The sequence below is a fragment of the Melanaphis sacchari genome, unplaced genomic scaffold (assembly GCF_002803265.2).
Source record: "Melanaphis sacchari strain LSU unplaced genomic scaffold, SCAv2.0 Contig20_pilon_pilon, whole genome shotgun sequence".
Lineage (NCBI taxonomy): Eukaryota > Metazoa > Arthropoda > Insecta > Hemiptera > Aphididae > Melanaphis > Melanaphis sacchari.
The window spans coordinates 78,090-99,025 of record NW_020271042.1 but is presented as its reverse complement, the minus strand read 5'-3'; positions in this window follow the sequence as shown (position 1 = coordinate 99,025).

Genomic DNA, 20,936 nt, shown 5'->3' with positions numbered 1-20,936 from the left:
ACACACACACACACACACACACACACACACACACACACACACACACAAAAGTATCAATGTTTAATACTGAACAGTATTATTATAAGAGTATAATATTGAATTATTGTCAAATGGATCATATTCGGAGTTTGTACATATCCAAGATGATATTTAAAAGGAGCAGAGTCGTGGAGTGTGCCAAATATATAGATTTTAATATAAGGACTCTGATTTATTCATTTGCTGATGACAGATGGTAAACTTTATTATAACCACGTTTAAGTGTGTAACTCCATAATATCAATGAATACTTAAGTGGTTTAATGCAATTTTGAGTGTTGAACAGTTAATTACAGTCTTTAACAAATTCAAGAATGATGGAAAATCTTAAAAAGAGATAGTTTTAAATAGTAGGGATCTAAAGAGTTCATTATCATAGGAAAATAAAAATAATAAAAATTAATGTAAGACAAGTGTTAGAGTACAGATGTAAAACACTTAAATGAGTATAATTATTTAGAACACATGTTATTGTTATACGAAAATAATGTAATTGGTGATTTAAAATCAAATATACTTATATTTATATAACTTATAAATAGAGGTCGAGATTATATTTTTTTGTAAATTTATTTGAGTCTATAAAGTCAGAAAAGAATTTGAAATCTTTACAAATCATGAAACGTGTAAATTAATGGCAAAATATTGCCAATTTTTTTTTTTGCATGCTTGAGATTATTTCAAGATAAAAAATATTTTGTATAATAAAGAATATAAGAAAATATATCGATTAATTTTATAGATCTTTGATATTTTATGTTGCAGTGGCATAAATATCATGAATTGTATACCCGATAATAGTGATATATATACCAATACCATCATATAAACGATAATTATATTCTATCTAGTAATTTTATGGTCTGTAGTAGATAACGATGCCCGATGAGAAATTATTGTAATTACACTTCAAAAATAGTATTTATGACGTACTACAGGTACGGACGGTACGGTAGTTGACATACTGAGTATAGTTTTATTTCATTATAGTTGCTTGTTTTTACTTGTCCGTCGTTATTTTTCATAATACCGTTTTTTTCATTATCAACTAAATTAAACAATTTAATTACACAGTAGATCCTACCATTAAAGTAAAACAATATAAATTTTACAACTGATGATACAACTCTTTTTTGTCAAGTGTGTAATAAAAACATACCATGCATTAAAAAGTCTCAGCTATCACAATATGTAGATATATTTTTACACCAACAAGCCGTAAACCGTAAATTAAACACTTCAAAACAATTGTTTTTATCACAGAACCAACTTCTAAAAAAATGTAAATGAATTTTATGAAGATTTATGTTTGAATTTTATTGCCGTAAACATTCGTGGTATAAATTGCTAAATCCATATTTTTAGGCATTTATAGAAAAATATACTGCAAACATACCCGATGAAAGTTTGTTAAGAAAAAGTATCAATCATATTGTTATGATAAAACTTAATCCAGTATAAAAAATGAAAAAGCGATAATAATATTTGGATTGCTGTTAAAAAGACCGCAGATATAAATGACTGTTATGTGGAAAATTTATTGGTTGAGATATTAAAATCAAATTATCCAACTCATTATTTTCTCTTAATATGTAAAGTTTTAGAAAGACTAATAATTTTACTATTGCTCGATTTGTGAATGATGGGTTAAAATTACTGTGGCCCTTATGCTTTGTGGTAGAAATGATGAAAAATGTTGTTAATGCTCTCAGATGTTGCACCGTACATGGTGAAAAATGTATAATTAATTTAGCAGTTTTTATCCCAATTTAATTCACGCGTTTAATAGAATCACAGAGAAGGTTAGAGAAATGTATTTAGATTTAAATAAATAAATTATATAAAAAAGTATTTTAAAATCTTCGTATCATATATAACAAGTGTATAAAGAAAATATCATCTCACATTCCAATATTCCATTACCCCTGAACTAGTATTAACCAGATGGAGAATGTGGTTGGAAGCTGGTTTTTTTAACTGTCATAATTTCCAAGGTTTAAAAAAGTTATCAAAAAATTATATAATTAAAAGCCTTCTAGTTAATCTGTACATAAATTTAAAACAGTTTTGACTTTATAATCGTGAAAAATTATCTAATATTCATGAAAGTCCATTTTCTTGTGTTCATAACAACTATCAAAAGTTACACAAGGCAAATGTGTCTCTCGGCTTTCGTTGATTCGATAGAACTAATTGACAATATTATTGTTATATTAAACTTCATAAAGTATCTGGAGAAAATGAAGATAAAATAAAAATAAAAATCGATCAATTTAAACAAAAAAATCAAGGACTCGTAACTTTAAATAATGTAGCAAAAGTGTAAAAGTTTTGAATGAAAATAATGAAGTACAACTTATAGATAATTTTTCACTGACTATAGTAACTGATTTTTAGCATGCTCATGTGACTTCAGTTAACGTCGAACGTTCTTTCAGTATTTATAAAAACATTATTTTTAACGGACCATTGTATTAATATAACATCAGAGCACATGAAACAAGATATAGTTATCATTATAATGGTCCATTAATAGACTTCAAAGTTCGAGTAGGCCACTCAAAAATGTCTCATGGCCATCTGATGAAAAGAGAAGAACTCATATTATGTGGCGAACTTCTCTCTGTCAAATATCATCTCATACACTGTCAACCCGATACAGAATCAAGAAAAAATCAAAGAATTCCGGTCAACATTTACGAAGCTCTCGACCCTAATGAAGAAAACCTCAAGAAAGTCATTTTATTTACTAAAGATATTGCAATATGTATTATTCTATTTAATAATCACCTAAAATGCATACGACCAATTTAAACGAAACTTGTAAGCTAATAACCTTAGTAATTATTAATTACCATGAATAAAAAAAAAATGAATAAATAAAAAAAAAAAATGGTCCATTTAGGTAAGTATATCATGAATGTTAAGTAGGTTATAAATGTATATAACATAGATTATTTAGTAAATTATTTTTTGGATTCAAAATATATCTACTAGACATCTTATGAAAACAATAAATACTTACTATCCGAGCTAAGTAAATTCTATACATACATTCTCGTTAATTATAAATTTTGTTTATTGAAAATTAAGAAAATGTATAAATATTTATCCCCATAATCCTACGCGCTGTAGGTTTATACGCGAACTTAAGAGTTGAGACTAACAATGACTTTTAGTTATAATTTATAACAATTCAAACTTCTACTTTTTATTGAAACAGGAATTTGCGGACAACGTAATAAAAAATTATTGCACTGATAGAAAGGGACTTTTCATTGTATAAAAATAGCAAACTATGCACTCTTGATACATTTTCGTCATAATATATTTGTTAGAGAAAGAGGAATTTATGTAAATATGTCTCTTCAGATTGAACAGACATGTTGAAAAATTCTGTTTTTTAGGAAAATGTTTAGATATAATGAAATACAGAGTAAATAGTCTGTTATAAGTATTATTTTTAACTGTGAATTTTTTTTTAACTCTTTGAACGGAGTTTCATAATCAAGTTAATTGAGCCGATCGAGGGATATTTAGAATTAGAAGCGAGCATAGTGTGCATTTATACTGGCTTGGGCCAAATACATTTATTTGTTTTTTTATTAGATATTTCTAAAAAAAGTAAATTGTGTTAATTAGACATTGAGAATAAGATAAATTATCTTCAATATTCAATTATTTTAATTTCGATTTAATTTTTGTAGAAGAAAAATATAGGTTCATCATTTTTATACTCATTTGGAATTTTAATGATCCTCTAAACTTAACAAGACCAAATATATCCAAATAACCTTCTTATCATCAAAACAAAAAATCTACCTAACCTAATTACCTAAATGTTCACTCTAATTGAGCATTTTAATTTTGGGATTGAATGAAATATCTTTTGAATAATAAATGCAAAATGTTTCAACGTATTATGTAAATTTTTATGTAATAAAATACGATATGTCCACATTGCTAAGTTTATTAAGAATTCTGAATTATAAAGCTTAAGTAACAATAACATAGTATAGATAATAGAATATGACGATAATTCGACTTATTAGTTTATTAATAAGGAAACATTTTAACATTAAACTATTTAAGTTTGTTCATGTTTATTAAAGTAATAGTAAATAGAACATCTATAATTTAATATTTTCATAATATTTACTTAATTCTAAAATAATAATTTATTATTACCTAGTTGAATGTTTAATCTATAGTTAAATCATAATGAGAAAGTGATTGCTGATGAGTGATGACTAATAAAGTAATTTTATTTTTAATAAAAAACAAACATCTAGATATATATATTTCAAGGATCAAAACAAATGACAATAATATTACATATTACCTATTGACCTATTGATAATAATGCAAACGAGTGTAGATGAGAATAATTATTAGGCTTGATTCTTTAATCAAGCTTTCGCAACTAAAAACTACTAATTAGTAAATTTGTTATACACTGTAAAAGTTTTTAGTGTCTATACTATTCTTAGTTATCAACTAATTGTTTACTCATTGTTAATATATAACATATACCTATTTTAAAGAATTTAATGTTATCTGTTTAATAATAAAAAAATGATAATGATGTACTTACCATTTGGTGTCGTTATAGTCTGAATATATGATAATTCATACATAATTAAAATAGGTTATACTGTTATAGCATTGATTAAATATATTATACTATAGGTACAATGGTTAAAGTGTTGTTATGATTTTACAAAATGTTATAACAATAAGTACATGTTTAAATATTTTGCTAGTAAAAAATATAATAGTCGAATATTTTAATTTACAAATTAATCACTTACGTAGATGAGTTTATGATATGAAATATCCAAACAATATTTTAAATATAAATAAATATATAAACGAACTAATTATTTTATTTTTAAATTTTGAATTAGACGAGTCAGTGATAGTGTATCAAGTAGTCAGAAACTGATAAAAATAGTAACTATTAATTGATCCAATATTATATTTTGTGGTCAGAAAATATAATTTTTTTTTGAATACTAATAATAAATATTATCATGTTAGAACTATTTTGTATAACAATACAACAATAATGCATATCCATTTAATTTATTTGAAATAACTATTATATGAATGTCGACTACACATTTAGAGGACACCAGCATGTGTTGTCTTTGTCTTACAAATATATAATATATTTTCGATCAATACAACCGATTTTGTGTTAACAGTTTTAATTGAGAGTGAATTGATCTATTATCAAAGTTAAAGTTAAGAATTTATCTGTTGGTTATCTTTTTCAATCAAACATTAATTGTGTTTATGCGTTGTTTTTTCGATATTTTAACTTTCAAGCTAGTTATAAAATTTAAAATTTAAATTAAATTAAAAGATTGAAAAAGATAACAAATAGTTTAAATTTTAAATTTTATAACTAGCTTGAAAGTTAAAATATCGAAAAAACAACGCGTAAGCACATTTAATGTTTTTATCTTTAACTTTGGTAAAACAACTTTAGGTAATTTTAAAACTAATAACACAAATTCAGTTTTATTGAATGAAAATTTACTATGTTATATATTTATAAAACGAAGACACATGTGGGTGTTGCGTCCTATTGATAAAAATAATATTCATATAGTTCAGACACTCATTAGTTCGTAGGAAGGTAAATATCTGAACTTATTTATGTAAGGGTTATAATATTATTCAATAGTTATATAGTTAGGTACTATTTTATGTCTAAGTATGTAAAAAAAACCCGAGGCATTTCAAGTGGATAACCTATTAACCTAATTCACATAGGCAAATAGAATCATACAAGATATATTTAATTTTCTATACCTATTTTAAATACTATATACTAAGATAGTTTAGTTCATTATTTTGTTTTTATTTTACGTACTAAAGGTATCAATGTATTATTATTTTTTTTTAATTGTAGATCAATACTACATAATACATAGTTAGTATTTGAAACTTTCTATTAATACATTTTCGTTTATTTAAAATACTATAAATTTGGTCGAAGATAAATATTCACTAATACCCAAGTATTTAAGTGGACAATTTTTATCTATTTAATAAACATATTTTATATGTACTTAAAAGCAATATTTTATGCATTACTCTGTATTATTTACTTAAGCCATCATAGGTATATACAATTGATAAGTTCTATAATAATAAAACTCTGTAATCTTTATAGGTACTGAATACTGAATACTGAATAGAGAATTTAAAATTCTTTAGTATTAATACATTAAACAAAGTCCTCCAGAAAATGTTTATTTATAACCTGTTATAACATGTTTAAAGTATGTAATAACTATTTATACAAACTGACAATTAAGTCAATTAAGACAAATAAATAAATTATATAAATATATACATTTAAAAATAAAATTATATTTTATTATACTTGAAGTAGCTTCTGCTGTGTTAACTAAGTAGCAAAGTATCCGCAATTAAAATTGGTGTAGTTATATATGTATATTTTTTATTGGTATATACTATATTTATATACGAATACATAGATATTATGATATTGAATACATATGAAATTAATTATAACTATTAAGTTTTAAGACTTGAAACATGTAATATAAATAGTTATATAATATATTATCTAAAATATTATAGTCGCTACTCACTATAATTTAATATTTAATGTTTATTGAATAAAATTAAATGTTTAACAAATAATGACATTTAATTTTAGTAAATCATATAGGCATTAGTGTAATATTAAAGTAGAAACAAATCATATTATTAAAAATACATACGTACGCACAAAATATTATTTAGAACTTTATTTGTCTCGTAGCTTTTAATAACAACATATGAAAGCAATAGAAAAAACATAGTATACGTTTGTGTCAAAGAATAAATTATAAGGTTCTATTGTTTTACATTATAGTTTTGATAGTTAATCAAGTTATATAAACTCCTATTTGAAAAGATATTTTAATGTTAAAAAGGATACAGTACTCGCTTATGCTATCTCTGTCTTGTAAAGTATAAGACATAAACGAAACAGCATATTAAATTTGTGTTCAGAAGTTCCCATTTTGTGTAATAGCCAATAGGTAACTTATAATAAATAATTAACAGAATTAAAAAACTATTATTAAACTTAAAGATAAAAAAAATGATATATGCTTTATAATCGGTTTTTATTATATTTTAACTTTCAAGGAAATCATAAGTATGTATTGTGTAATATATCACATTTTAAAAATTTTCATAACACAATCAAAAACTAAAGTATCGTAAGAAAAACCACGAGAAAATACATATAATCTTCATGTTACTTACCTTCAATTGTTTCTATAATTAAATCATATTACACAAAATGTTGAACACATTTTGTGTTGCATGCATGTTCATAAAAGTGTAAGAGAGTGTAATACGATTTCAATTCAACAGGTGTGGTGTCTTTTCAATAATATACAAAATAGATACAAACAAATTTGTTAATTATTATAGACTTGTAAGTTGTAAGTTAAAGTAATGTAATTACTGATTAGTTTACATTTGCTATACTAGAAACTAGGAAATATATAGAATCACTAATCGCCAAGCATAAATATTTTTGTATTATAAATTTCTTTAAATTCTGATTTTTGGAATTTCTAAGTATACTTTATGTCTATATTTTCAAATTTTTAAGATTTTTCGTAATAAGTATTTAAGAAGTGTTATACAGATTTTTGTTTTTGAAACGAGTTCACCCTTTTTAACTATAAATTATTTAGTTTGAATTTTTTTTTTTGAAAATTTTAATTTACTTAATTCAAAATTTAAATGAGTAATTTTATAGTTGTTAAAATTATTTACAAAAATATAAAATAGTTGTAAATATATTGGATCTATTATTTATTAAACTTGGACGATTTTTACTAACTGTAAATGTTGATAGATATTATATTAATTTCTAAAGATTTAAAATTTTTATAGCCCTCATGTCTTCTAAACCAATATTATTGACCTATTATTCTCAGTAAATTAAGTCAAATAATTCAAAAACTATTCGTTAGAATTGTAATTTTGATGCATTAACGGCAAGTTTTCAATTAAAAAACAGAAGTTTGTATCTCCATAAGATACACCTGGGTTAGTAAAAATTTCAAAAATTTAAAAATTTAGTTTTTGCAAATATATTCACAAATTTTAAAAACTAAATTTTGAATAACTGGATTATGGAAGAAAAAGACTCAAATTTTGCGAATCATCTTCGATAAAATATATTACTTAGTATTGCAATTATTTACAAATTATTTATCTGCAATTTGAATAATTTGATAATCCTCTTACAAGTTACATTATACGATTTATACAAGACTTATCGGTTCAAATTCGATTTGTAGATAATGTAATTAAGAATACATAATAAAGATTAGCGCTTGATGATCTGAAGTGTTAGATTTTAAGATTTTTAAGTGGTGACGATAAAACTCGGTCAGACCATATCGTTTGACGTGTGCTAAAGAACGTATTAAACCGATAAGCACGTTAGTTGTTTTTTTCTGTTGACGATTGGGTGGGATTGAAATGCTCTTTAACTGTTGCATAATGTTGACTTGAACTGTTGTCGCAAATATAAGACGGCTGCGATAATTATTCGAAATTGTTCACAATAGTATAATAGTAGTAAGTACTTATATTCAACTAGCTAGTGATAACTTATAGGTAGTACCTACTGTAGTAGCCACCTATACCTACTAAAAAATACGTACCTATGTTACCGGGCTACAAATACAAATAAAATAAAATACAGCAGCTCAAGCTTAACTTTAAGTGGTTCTTCGTCAAATATAATGTAATCATATTATATTTGATTAATATTACAGAATAATACACGTATATTACGGGAGTAAACGATTAATAAAAACAATGCTCTGATACAAGTCATATAGGTACTGGTCCCGCTAATAAATCATTCGATGTATGTCAAACAATAATAGTTACTAAGGCATTAGGCTTTTTACACTATAATATTATAATATCGCCTAGTATATTGGACATTGGAATTGGTAATATTGTGGTTTTTAATGTAATGATAAATAATAGATTATACTTAATCAGGGTTTCAATAATAATATGTTTTTATAATGTGGCATACTCAAGTAGTTAAACATAATTTCACAAACATTGAAAACTTAATAGAAGCAAAAGCTTTTAACTTTGGTACTTAAATTTTATTTACATTATACATATAACCTACAGGACCAGCTCGACAAATGTGTAAAATATTTTTAAATATTTTTAAAGTAACTGTTATTTTAGGACTTTGGTAATAGTGTGATATACTGATATGATTGAACGTAGTACCTCATCAATTAATTTGGATAAATAGATCACGAGATAATTCTTTCTTGTCAATTATTAACCAATTAATATCACAGTAATATAAGATAAATATATAATATATATGTTATAATTTATATTGTGTTATAATTAGAGTTAGGATGTTGATGACCTAAAAAACACACAAAAATGCCCTAAAAACTTCAAAAAATGACCTTAAAAGTTATCTAAAATACTAATTAAGTAAGTGAAAAAACTTATTTATAAATAATAATTTTTATTAGAGATATGGGTATAATAATGGGTGTAATAGTAGAAGTATTTAAATAATTTATAAATAAATTTCAATATTAAAAATAAATTAAAAAGTAAAATATAAATAAAAAAAAATTATATTAAAAATATTTGCGTAACATATTTTGTGTAGCATTTGCCCTAAAATCTATAATTTGTGAAAAATGCCCTAAAAGATGAAAAAATGACTTAAAATGTTAAAAAAATGACGTTAAAAAAACAAAAAAATGTATTTATAGCTAAAAATGCAAAAAATGCAAAAAAATGCAAAATAAAATTAGAATATTCTGCATCAAGGGAGCATGAAACAAATTTTTAGCAAGGATAGCATTGTACAAAATAAAAGGAAAAAAAATGCAAAAGTCATCAACATCCTAACTCTAGTTATAATTATTAAATAATTAATTTTAAAAATAAATTAAAATTGATATGATTGTTTAACTATAATAAAATAATTTGCACATTTTCTTGAATGACGGATTTAGCCAAATTTAAACTTAAACTCTCATACAAATTGTTATTGAATTTTCTACAATACCTAACTCAAATCGAAAAAAAATATGTTGAAAATGTTATCTTGTTTAGAAAAATCTAAAACAAATATTTTGAAGAAAAATTCAAGGGTGTAAGGTGATCGATTTTTAAATTAAAACAAAAATTTTATCGAAAACTTTTGAAATAATCCATAATTTCCTTTATTTATTCTTTTAAGTTTTTGTTAATATCTTGGTAAAACTGAAACATTTTCACTTTCGAAGTACTATATTTTATTTTCTTCAAGAAACTCCCCCTCAAAGTTAAAAATTACAGTATTTTTACTTCCTTAACATACTATATTATATTTTATATTTGTTATCAAATTATTTATATATTTTATAATTCTAATATTTTAATTAATTAATTTAACATTTTTTATTACAAAGTAAAAGTTTATTAAACGTTTTAAATTTGAATTGTATTTTATAAACATCACTAAAATTAATGTTGGAAATAAGCGATTTAAATTATTATTAATTATTTTTTTGGTAACTAATAATTTTAATAGTAAATAGATATACAATTTATAAGATATAAAAATACTTTTGAATAACAATAAGTTTAATCGTGTTGTTCTTCATATATTATAATTTAAATCTTTAAAAGCATTGAGCATTAAACTTTAAGTTATTGAAAAATTCTTTTGATGAATGGGAAAAACGAAAAAGGTCAATGAAGGTAAAGGTTATACTGGTTATAGGTAGTAAAACAATATTTATTCACAATAAATTATAGCAATGTATGTATATTATACAACTTTTTTGTTGCTTGGTACAATAGAAATATTATATATACAATTATATTTTATAGTTTCTATTATACATGTTATACATAGCTAGTAACCTATATGGCTATAGGTATGTTAGATTATTTATTTTTTAATTGTCTAAAATATAATCTTATTATACTTGGTGCAATCATTTAATTGTATTTATATTCAAAAAAATAGTTTAGATAAAAAAGAAATATTTATACTGGATGATTCTTATTATGAAAAACATTCAAAATTTTAAAAAATATCAAAATTTGTGAAAATATAAAAATGAAAGTTAAAAAAATATTTACTTTTTACTTTTTCATTTTTTTTTTTTTTTTGAATGACATACATTTTTTATTTCATATTTTGAAGTTATATAATTTTCAAAGTATATTCCGATGTACAAAAATCTAATTTAAAATGAATAGATATTTTTTTTATTAGTTGCAATTATTGAAATTTTAAATGAGTGGTTTTAGTGACGGGTGTAGATTTGTATCCGGTGGGAGGAGAAGCATTGGTACGATGTCTATCAATTCCAAAAAAACTGGTGAAAACTATTATAACATAATATAATTATATTTTACTTTAATTTTAATAAGATGATAACTTGCAAAAGAAAAACATTGAGGCTTGTCCAATCAAAATTTGGGACAGGTTTTTTAAAAGAATAGTTTGTATATTTAGGTACACGTTTTTTTTTAAAGAAATTTTTTTATATTTTATATTCTTAGCGAAATGACAATTTTACGGCTATGAATATTTTTTTTTGTTCTTCATTACTTCTTGGGACAATAATAATGTTTTGATATTCAATAATGGGAATGGTTTCTAGTAGCAAATTTAATCTGGTTAATACTTTAGGGGTAAACAGTAAACATTTCATAGTACTTTTTTTGTACTTAGTAAAAAAAAAAAAAAGAAAGAAAAAAATAGGAATTTTTATATAAATATAATTTTTGAAAAAATCGATTTTGATGTTTTTGGTGTCACTCAAAAACGAATAACCATAAATAAATTTTCTATTCTCGTAAAAATTTTCAAAATATTTTGACTATTTTTAAGCTGTTTATAGGCGTGAGAAATTTAAAATTTTTTTTTATAAATGTCGATTAAAAATTATTCTTTGGATAGAAATGATAAAAACTTGAAACAAAGTTCCTCATAAGTTTTTAATCTCTCAATTATTAAAGAATATTGAAAATCTATAGTCTCAATATTTTTTATAAGCTTTTAAAGTTCTAATTTTGACCAAATTCATTAAAATCGTGAAAATTAGGAAATTGTTTTGTGGTTAGTAATTCATAAAAAAAAATTTCTACTGAAAAACAAATAAATTTCTTATGAGTAATAATATATATATCTATACATTTAGCTACTATCGGATTTCTATCACTTTTTTCAGATTCAAACTCCACATCAATCTTGGTTGAGCTATTTGACTCAGTTGTAATCCATAAAGGCATACGGCTATTCTTAAATTCGATTTCAAATGTTGTCACATTACCTAATACTCGGTATTAAGCGTATATGTCTTGTCGGTGGACCTGATTGTCCACATTTAATTAGGTTGGGCTGTTTGGCTTGGTTAAAACTATCACGATTTTAACAATTTAACTTCGATTCAAGACGTTTAGTAAAGTTATAAAATGAATTAAACTATAGGTATAAGGTATACATTTCCGTTTTTAAAATCTAATACTATACTCATTTGGCCTATTTTTTATATTGGTTGGACCACAGAAATAAAGAAACTCCATACAAGGAATAAGAATTGTGGCCTGCATAAAAATATACACATTAAGAAAAAATTGAAATGATACTACTACTTTACTTTCTAACAAGTAATCACAATATTTTAATGGAAGTATTATTAGAAGCTAGAATAATGACCAATAACTGTATGTACTACATCGTCTACATCATCTGATTCTTAACAGTTTTTAATCAAACCAATTCATATTGACACAAATACATAAAACGTTGTGCTGTATGACGATATGTTTCAACAAAACTAGTCTTAAAGCATAATATAGTTTAAATATTCGAGCTTCGTCACTTTTGATCTGATAGATTGTAATCCTAGTGTGATGCATACAATTATGACGCACATCAGTTATCTATTAGTATTTTATTATTTACACTATGTAGATTCCTCGTATCACAACGATAATTTTCAAATAGCTACGTGCCTACATTTTTATTTAAAAATAGTTGTCATCCTTCATTATTTAATTAGTATTATAATCACAAATAGTTTATTTTTTTCGTCAAAGACAAGAAAAGTAAAATGAAATATCTAATACTTATAATGCCCTAATACCTAATTTTCTATAAAAGCTGAACATATTAAATTACAATATTAATCATGGATGGTAGCTATAAGGTAACCGAAAAAATGATACATATTATATAATATTAAAGACTATATACTTATCACGATTTATGGGTCAAAGCTTTTTAGTGTGTTTTTGTTTATGGAAATGGAATTTTCATAATGTCAATAGGTAAATAATTTAAGAAATAAAATTATACAGGATTATGATATTACTGTTCAGTCTTTATAGGTACATTTCCGCTCTACACAATATCACACCAATACACCATACACACACTACTTAGTATTTAAATAGGTAGGTTAAGCACACATCCATAAATATACCAATTATTAAAAAATGAAGCTGTACAAACCATTTAAAATACCATTACTAAAATATAAAACTATTACTGTGACTATTTTTTCCAATACTAACATAAAATTCTTGCATACAGTTTCACAGCACATTTTATCACCAACAACTAGTCTATCATCGGGATATCAGTTAAAATCATACAGTGGAAAATCCTCTACCATACCAACCAAATGATATCACTGACTAAAACTATAATTAAATATTTTATTACACACGTCACTTATAATGTGGTACTACTGTAGTGCAACAGTATATTATATAAAAGTAAACTGCCATATGTGTAATACATAAAAATGTTTGTAAAAGCTAACAAAAATGAAATAATTAGAAATAAAAAGTTTTTAAATTCCATATATATTTTTTTATGCACTATTGTTTAAACTACTCGTGTATTAACAATTCCAAAAAGTCAGTGTTTTAAAAAAGACATAATAATTTCATTTGGGTAAAGCGTGTCTAAAAAATAAGTTGAAGATACAACTTATATAAGGCTTGGGAAGCTACTACCATCGGATTATCCTGTTTACATGTATTACTAACGTATGATAATATACATAAAAAAAAGAAAAAACGGGAATAACACTTCATTTTTTATTTATTATTTGTACATTAACACTTCTACTATACATAATTAATATGATAGTCATATAAAACTATTATAATCGCTTTCGAAGCGTATGAACACTAAATTACATGTGTATTCACACGTACACCGCATAATATTATATCCAAGACCGTAAGTCTCTTGTTGATAATTACACAATATTATAATATGATATTTTTTTTAGGAACATAAGTACTCGGATTAAAAATTATAATTATTAATAATTGTATATTCCTACATTATATATAATGTATAAATATAATTAGTTTTTAACCAATTGTCTACTTGGTGAATAAATTTATAATTTGTGTATCTAAAAATTATCATGATATTCATTCCTAAAAAATCTTTTGTATTAAATACACATAATTATTATTAAAATCTCATACAAAACAGTAAAAATATATTATAAATACTTTAGTTTCATATTATATTCTATAAATTGTTTACCTATTGGCTATTGGCTATTATCCATATCTTAGATTTATAATCGGGGTTTTTCGAGTAATATTAGGTGACAATTTATTTTTTATACAATTACGATATGCATAAAACATATATATGAATTTATGATGGCAAGATGCACTCTTTGACACACCATAGTCCATAGACAATCATGTACAAACTTAATTGTATAATAAATTGATTATTTTTGAAAATTTTAAGCTAATACAATTTAATGTACCTATATATACTCTTAAAACTTTTATATACAACTAAAAGAATTAACATTTGTGCCAGTAATTTATAGAATTTCTTATATGATTTTAATAATATATTAGATGTCAATAAGAACAATTTTTTTTTTAACTTTTAAAATAGTAAAGTAAAATCAAATTAAGAAAATAATATAGGGTATATAATATATAATATATCGTACATGCTTAATATCTATTGTCATTTTGATGATTGCTTAGAATGCTTAGACAAAATTAGTACACAAATAAATTGTACTCGGAAATATCGTATTTTACCTTTTCTGAAACTAAAACAAAATGTAATGCAAACTACATAAACTCAAATGAACTTTTTAAGTTCAATAATCATGGTGAATTTAAATATTCACATGTAAAATACGAGTAATAACGAATTATCCTAAACGTTGTTTCATTATATTGTAGTGCCTAATTTAAAAAATATTAAGTGTAAAAGCTTGAAACATTTCACTAACTTAAATTATTGTTTTTATATATAATAATTTTTCAAATTTGTTTTATAAATTCTGATAAAAATTTTTATGTTAAAAAGCTTGAAAATGTAGTTTCCTTATAAATTTACTGATAAAATTATAAAAATGTCGAAAATTGGATCCAATTTTTTTTATAATAATTCGTATAAATTACAAAAATTACGAAAACTTGCAAATAATCTTATGCTTAAAATGTATTACAATTTAATTGATAAGCTTTGATATACGATTATTAAGATTTAGATAGATTGTATAATCGTTTTAAATATTATTTTAAACACGGGTTTAATCGTTCTATTGTTTTAATATTTGGTACCTTTATAATATTTAATATCTATAATACCTATTGATGGTATAGGTACTAATAGACATATCAAATATTATGCAAATATATAAATTCTAAATAGACACTTAAAATTAAGCAATTAATCTTAAGGGTACCAAAGAGTACATTATGTTTTGACTATCATCATTATTATCATTAGATTAATAATGATAAATATTAAATACCTATTTTCTTTTGTTAAAACTTTAAATACAATACAATTAAAATATACTTATACCTATATGCCTATTTAAATACTTAACCAGCAATATATGCGATACATAAACTACATATCTTTAATCCGGATTAAACTTTTTATTTGCTATCTATAGGTAATCAATAATTGTACATATATGACGTTACCTACTACGTCCTACACTTAGTATATATGTACTAGTATAGTATAATTATTTATTAAGTATATATACTATCAACATAGGGAAAAATAAATCCTAAAAAAATAGGTTTGGACTAAAGAATTATAGAAAAACAAGTGTTATCTTTATCAAGTGTTTTTGTCATAATAACTAACCAAATTATACTTTAATAATATATATAGTCTTGAACTATTATCCTTACTGTAACTTAAACTATTACCCATTTTATGTAATATCAAATATGTAATGTGGCTTGGCGTGGCGCGTTGGCTGCTACCAGTCATGGAATGCGACTGAGAGTAAGTAACGGCCACAGCTACTAGCTCCCGGATGGGTGACCACCCGAGATCATAGTGGTTAAAAACCTTGCCACACATACACGTGTTTACTATCAACCGTAACAATCATAAAAAAAAAACAACCTACCGTACCAACCTTACCCCTACCACAGTTCATAACCTCTACAACAGCTAATGGCTCCAGTCACCAAAGCTTAAATTCAATAAAAAAAAAAAAAAATAAAAAAAAAAAATATGTAATATTGTATTTATTCGTTATATTTAGGTATTCCTAATTTATAAATTATGATTGATATGTATGTATAACATAATTTTGTAATATTTTCAAATTTATTATTTCACCGATATTAAAGGCATCATAAATGTATATTTGATTGCAAAAACATGATTAGATAAATAATGCTAAGTAAAATTTATTGTTTATTGTTTATTTGATGTATGAGCGATCTCAATTATAAATTTAAAAATGATTTCAGTGTAATATAGAAAACTAAAAATGTAACACAAAATAATATTATCACAGTTAATATATAGGTAATAATAATATTAAAATATTAATATAATGTACCTATAGTATTAAATGAGTTAATGTAAAAAAAAAGAATGAAATAAAAAAAATAAGAAACGATAATTATTAGTATTTAGATTTATAAAAATTCAACTGTCTGAGTTATTAACAAACAAATCAACATTAAAACTATTTACAGACTTTAAACGATTAAAAGGAGCATTAGACCATATACATATGCTGAAAAGGCACATAAAAAGTATTTAATTGTCGGTTGATATAAAAAAGAACATGAAAGTTTATTCTATCAAGTAATTTGGGGATGTTAATTTCTCCGTTTTTTAATTTTAAAATAAAGTATAGGGTTAGTTTTTCACGTCTCTTAAGCCTTAATTTATAATTAAACTCTAGGGTACGACAACAACGGAATAGGATTATATTATAAACATGAAGTACATGCACCAAAACACTTCTGAATTGAATACAAAAAATATGATTTTAGACAGACTCAATGGAGTTTATAGCACTAGTTTTATAAGGTGACGGTGACCAGATAAAAATTTAATCAAATTCAAATAAAATATATAGGCACTTTTATATATGCCTACCTTTGTATAGGTATCTAGTACCTATTAAGAGATATTGTTTAACTATCCCAACTCGAGGAATAATTTCATAACAAAACTACAAATAATGCATATCATCATATTTTTTGATTTGTTCCAACACTTAAATTTTAAAGTACTCAAAGTTTTATCTTAAAATGGATATCCAATAAATGCGTTATTTTTGTATAAGCATTGAAGTTAGAACAGATTATGATTTTATCCTAATTCCTTATTTAATCTATATCATCAATACATTTGTACAGATCTATTTTCTATCTTTCGATCTTATTTTACTAAAACAAAACAATTGTTTGGGTACAAAAATTCATTCTAAATAAAGAATGCCTGCATATAATTTAATATAATTGTTTATTATTGCTTACCACTCCAAATAATTTAATTAGATAAACTATTCATAATGGATATGCATTATAAATGCACTTATTAGTGTATTCAATTATTTTGTGGCTTACGCAGTTACGCATAAACTAAAACACAGAGCATATGTATATGTACTTATACTATTTTATAAAAATATTAAAACATTTATATTAAATAATAGTTTTAAAGGAAAAACTTCAATGCACAATCATAGACAAAATAATTTTTTAAATGAAAATTTTCATGATCAGTATTAATTGATTATGAAAAATTAAAACATATTCAATTTTATTTTTAATATGTTTGAAAATGACAAAGTATTTATTTTTACCGTATGTATTGCGTTCGAGTGTATACAAATTATCAATTGAGTATTGATTTGGAGGTTAAGAATTTATCCCCTACCATACGAAAAATCATGTATAAAATATGTATGTGGAATACTAAATTTAACATGTTTATTTTAAGAGTTTATAATAATATTTCTTTAAATAATTAATAATTAGTTTAAAATTATAATGAACATTTTATCATTAATACATTTGAAAGCACCTAGTATGTATAGTGTATCTATGAGTATGAATGTGTGTGTGTATGTGTTGAGGGGGTACCTAGGTACTCCAATATCTTTTATTAATACAAAATAGTCTTATAAATTATAATATATAAAGACCATAAAATATATCGATAAATTTATAATAATGTACAATATTGCATATATAGTATCATTAGTGCTTCTCTTATCGGCAGTATTTAATCAATAATACGTTTAATAAATACTAAATGATAATTTATTAGATTTAGATATTCACTAATCACCTATTTAATATTAATAAATTAATAACTATAGACAATGATAAGTTTGTTTAAAGAAATTTTACTAACATTACGTCAAGTAAATTATAATTTACTCAAATATACATTGTAATTTCTAATTGTTTGATAGATATGCAGAGTATCATCATATAGTCAATATTAGGGTGGTCAATTTGCGGCTCATAAGCCACATGTGGCTCTCGTCATTATCAAATGTACCTCGTGTCTTATTTAAAAAAATCAAAATTTACTTATTATTATGAACTTTAATATTTTTGGTATACATTTATAAAAAAATGATTAAATTACATAGAATGTATCTATAAATATTTAGGCTCTTGATATCAAAGTGTTTATTCATGTGATCCACGACTTATTCATGATACACGGAAAAAAATAATTATATTATAGTTAATAATTGGATAAATTTTAGTTGAGAGAACAACATTTCTATTGATATAATATTTTTTTTGTTAAAATTATTATTTACATTAAATATCTTTGTTTTATTTTATGAGTATAGTAATGTTGAGCAATATAAATAGTTTTAGTTAATTCATAAATATTGTCCAAACGTTATAAATGCTTGGATGTAATATAATGCAGTATTATGTATAATAATAATTTATGTGTACATTCTTTTTTTAAACATTTCATTATTTAAGTATTAAAATTTTAATGTACATTTTTTCAATAGTCAGTCAATACTCAACTATTAACTTTATTATTCACTAAACAGTATTTTTTTGTATGTTTTTTAAATATTAAAAAGAAAAAAAATGTTTGATCAGAGCTAATTTAATATATAAACTATAATAATAATATTTAGTATATTGTGATCATGCACTATACTTGATTTGCAGCAGAGTATTTGTTAGGATAGTCATGAGAAAGTAAGGTAGGTAACGCATATAAAAATACAACTCTCTGAACACTTGAGTCCAAATTTTAATTGATAATTTATATTTTATTTTCTGTTATCTGTTCTTTGATTATTTATGAACTATTTTTGCCTAGTTGACGATATTTAATTAAATAAATAAATAATTGAAAACATATTGTTGCCATTGTCAATCATATAGTGTTGAGGTATAAAAGGCTTGTGAAATAACTGTTAGCATTTATTATCGTTTCAGAAAACACACCGTACGGTTTACTCCTCGTAACGTAAACTTTTTATATCTATATATTATTATATTCACATTTTAACACGATGGATAGTATGACAAACAAAATGAAGATTACTTCGACTTTAATTAAAACTATTTTTACAGAAAAACTCAACTGTCTATCAGTTAAAGTTTTGGGAAGCCAAGTACTCTCGAAAGAAAGAACATATATGTAGTAAGTCGATGCCAAATATTCATATTTTGACAACTGGCTGTGCGCTGTGATGGTATTAAAGTTGAACCGTCGAAGTCCCAGTGCAACAGCCACCAATAGCACCAAGGTAGTAGGTATTGTCATTCACTGATTCGATTGCCAAATTACGCCGGGCCGCAGATGAGGCAATTGATGGCCATAGTAAATGCCGCAATGATGGCCCCACCCACAGAAGTCAAGATCCCGTCCCCTCATTCCTCGTCGCAGATCTCGGATGACACCAGTAAAGATCATTCCGATTTTACCCGTCCACCCGCAAGAAGGTGTTTATCAATGCCGAATATTTCAATAAACTTGCCGCCTACAGATATTATAGAAATAGAGGACATCCCTATGCCAATTTCACCACAAATTTCTGATATCGAACCTAGTACAGTAGTTCCGCCTGTTAGCAAACCTAAAAGAAAACGCCGTTCCTTATGGAATAGAACAAAAAAGTTTTTCCGTCGAATGTTATGTTGCGCATAATGCAGTTTGTTATTGTTTACTAGTAGGATATTTTGGTATGTTCTGACACCTGAGCCCTGAGCCCTGAGTCTTGAGCTCTGAGCCTTGAGCCCCCCCCTCACCAACGCCCCCCGCATCATCCATACCATCGGCCGCCGCCGTCGACATACATGTTATCAGTTATCACATATCTCATCAGTTTTATATACGTACACGACTTATATTGTTATCACACTTGTTATCAGTTATATACGTACTCGGCTTATATTTTACCGCCGTTATTGTTATCGATCATACATTTGAATTTATTCGTGCATATACATATATTTTTTGTGTATCACCTGCTACCGTATTTAAATAAATGACTATTTATACAACATCCATATTCAATTCA